General features: G+C 35.5%; 1 long non-coding RNA gene across 1 annotated transcript; it reads left to right on the top strand.

Moving 5' to 3' along the window:
* Positions 1–365: 365 nt before the first annotated feature.
* Positions 366–2,671, top strand: LOC139890642 (uncharacterized). The gene is made up of 2 exons (XR_011773417.1): positions 366–1,193; positions 2,410–2,671. It is a non-coding gene; the product is annotated as an uncharacterized lncRNA (long non-coding RNA).
* Positions 2,672–3,170: the final 499 nt, after the last annotated feature.

The following is a 3,170-nucleotide window of genomic DNA, read 5'->3' as shown; positions in this document are numbered from 1 at the left end:
ATTTAAATCTTTCACGAGCTATACCTTTTAGTTCGACTCGAGTTGCATTTCAACGACATCATCGTTAGCCACGAAATAATTTTACAAACTAAACGCAATAAAGACATTGAAAAACGAACCTCCGACGCGAAGCAAAGGTTGGAAAGCTAGTTAACTACTATTTTGTACAATCGCTATAGGTCCATATTTTCCTACTCTTCATCACAAAGACCACGTTTTCCTTTTTGAAATAGTTAGTGTGGGGGGCCCATTACGTTGGGCCATAGCCTATTTAATTAAAGGTGAATGAAAGTGGTATTCCCTCAAATTATAACCCTATGTTCAAACGGTTAAGTATTAAAAACATTAAAAAAAGCCAACTACAATCCCTCTCTCCTCATTTCTGCACCAGGATTTTCTTTCTCCTCTCTCCCACACCCGATTTTATTTTCTTCCTTTTCCCTCTCAAGATATCTTTTTCTTATCAACCATTTACCTTCGCCAAATCAACACACCACCTTACTCAAATTACTATTCTCTAAATACCGAGCCCAACATGCTAAAATCAGACGTTATCGGAGCTTCCACGCGCCGTCAGTCTTGCTTCCGGCGACTTTTGTTTCGGCCTCTGGTCTGAACGGAGATCCGGTCAGATCTGGCGTGATTTCTGGCGAGTCCCCTTCCTTTATTTCTTTCGTTGACAAAAGAAAAAAAAGAAATATTTGTAGCCTGTGATGGTTGAGCTTCGGCCAGATCTCGTTGTTTGACCAAGTTGTTTAAAAGGCTGATGGTGGCGGTGACTGGAGGTTGATGATGGCGGTGAAAGGTGGCTGATGGTGGTGGAGTAGTGGTGCTGGCCGGAGGTATAGTGGTGGTGGTGGCCGGAGGTATAGTGGTGGTGACACAAACTGTAAATAGTAAGTAAAAGTTTATGTCGTTTAGTATGTAATAGGTCATTATTGAGACACAATATGACTTGGAATCTTTTTACTGCAACAACTTTGGCGTGTATCAGTGTATGTACGGAGCGTATCAGCATTCAGACATTCAGTTATTTTTACAAAATCACACCTATATAACACACACTCCCTCCATCTATCCATTTCACCTAAACTCCAAAAAAGATCAAAAAAGCAGAAAAATGGCAGTGATGATTCGAGTTCTAGCTAAAAGTATGAAGAATGCTTTTGATTATGTTCCACTTTGCTACAAAGGTACTAAACTTATTTTTTAAGTTTTATAGAAAAAAATTGTTGTTTATAAAATGATTTTTTATAAATATAAGTGTGTATCTGTATTCTATATATACATTCATGTAATTGAAGTTATTAAGTTTTATAGAAGAAAATTGTTTTCATTAAGTGATTTTTTATAAGTGTGTATCTATATCTATATTCTATATATACATTCTTTAATTGAAGTTATATTGACTGTATTCTTATACGTATTTGAAATACCGTTACCGATATCATTATCGATTTCTTATACTTAGTTATAGCCTGAATTCGTTGAATGATTAACATGAACTTGTATGTTTAGGTGTATTTATGATAATCGCTATTGATTAACATGAACCAAGTTATAGCCTGACTAGTTAAATGATTAACTTGAATGTACATGAACTTGTATATTGAAGTGTATTTTTGATTGCTTATGGTTGTTATCTGATAACCGTGATCGATTTCTTATACTTTTTTTAAGAAAGGCTAGCTTTTATTAGAATGGCAAAAACCCACATTGAATCTGCAGCTATATATGCATGCCTTACGAATATCACGGCAAACTGAATTCCATTTTGGTATGTCTCCACCCGGTACAGGACCTCTATTATCACCATATATGGATGTCATTATTTTGTGCCGCAATGCATTTTTTTCATGCTTAAATCACCACTACCATTTGCATAATAGACTTATATCCTTTGATTTTAAACTTCCCACCAGAATCTTTTAAGACATAACACACGCTTCCAATTCACCCAGGGTATCTTTTTGCGATCGAAAGCACCCCTAGAAAAAAATTTACATATAAGAGATTCAAGTTGGTTCGTTACGCCGTTTGGAGCTTTGAACAGTGATAAATAGTACACTGGTGTGCTACCCAAAACCGATTTTATCAATGTGTGCCTTCCTCTTATCGAAAGGGATTTGGATTTCCAAGAAGAAAATCTTGCCATATATTTTTCTTTAATTTCACTCCATGCACCAAGAGAATGCATCCTCTACTAACGAGGAGCCCGAGATAAATAAAGGGAAAAGAGCTGGATAAACAACCACGCGTTTGGGTTGTGGTGTTAATATCAGCTATATTGACACCAAAAAGTTTACTCTCTGCGAATTCGTTGAATGATCAACTTGAATGTACATGAACTTTTATATTGAGGTGTATTTATGATTTCATATGGTTGTGATCTGATAACGTTTTTTATAGGTGTTCAAAAGCGATACATAACTGGTGCAACATTAACCGGGGATTATGTGGATGGTACAACACTAACCGGGTTTTTCGGGGATTATGCAGTGGAGCTAAAGATATTGTTAAGATATTGTTGGTCATAGAAGAGATTTATCCTTCAGCCACTGTTTGGAAGTCGGGCTAGTAAACACGAGTGATATGATATCAACTTCTTATAACACTTACGATTTAAATTACTGTATTTTTACTTTGATGATATTTATTTTATATTTTTTTTTATTATAATCCTAATACATATAACTTATATGGTTAAAAAAATAGGCGAACTTCAAATGATTAATGCCAATGCTCGATCCAATATCAGAGGAATATTTGAACTTAGAGGCTTGGTCTGGTATCGTGTTGATACCACAAAAATGACTGTCATTCCCAAATTGAATTAGAGGAAATTTGACCGCATCATTTATAATATGACACTCGCTAGCTTCAAATATGATCTAAAGAGTGATTACGAAATGAGTAAGTAATAAATAAATACAAACATATTATTATACAAAACAAGTAATTGTTTCTGTTCTGGTTCTCGCGTTTTTTTTTTGTTTCGGCTCAATCTCACCCTCTTTAGCGGGGTATCTTAATAACGTTGCTCTACTGCTCGAGAAAGACAAAGAAGTTCATATCCAACATCACACTCATTATCCATATAGTGATTGATTCATTGTTGGTTTGGCTATGATTGCTGGCTTGAAACTGCGCCAACAAAAACCTTTTCACGC

Source organism: Rutidosis leptorrhynchoides, chromosome 2 (genome assembly GCF_046630445.1).
Source record: "Rutidosis leptorrhynchoides isolate AG116_Rl617_1_P2 chromosome 2, CSIRO_AGI_Rlap_v1, whole genome shotgun sequence".
Taxonomy (NCBI): Eukaryota; Viridiplantae; Streptophyta; class Magnoliopsida; order Asterales; family Asteraceae; genus Rutidosis; species Rutidosis leptorrhynchoides.
Note: the sequence above shows the minus strand (reverse complement) of the source record. Positions and strands in the feature narration are given on the sequence as shown.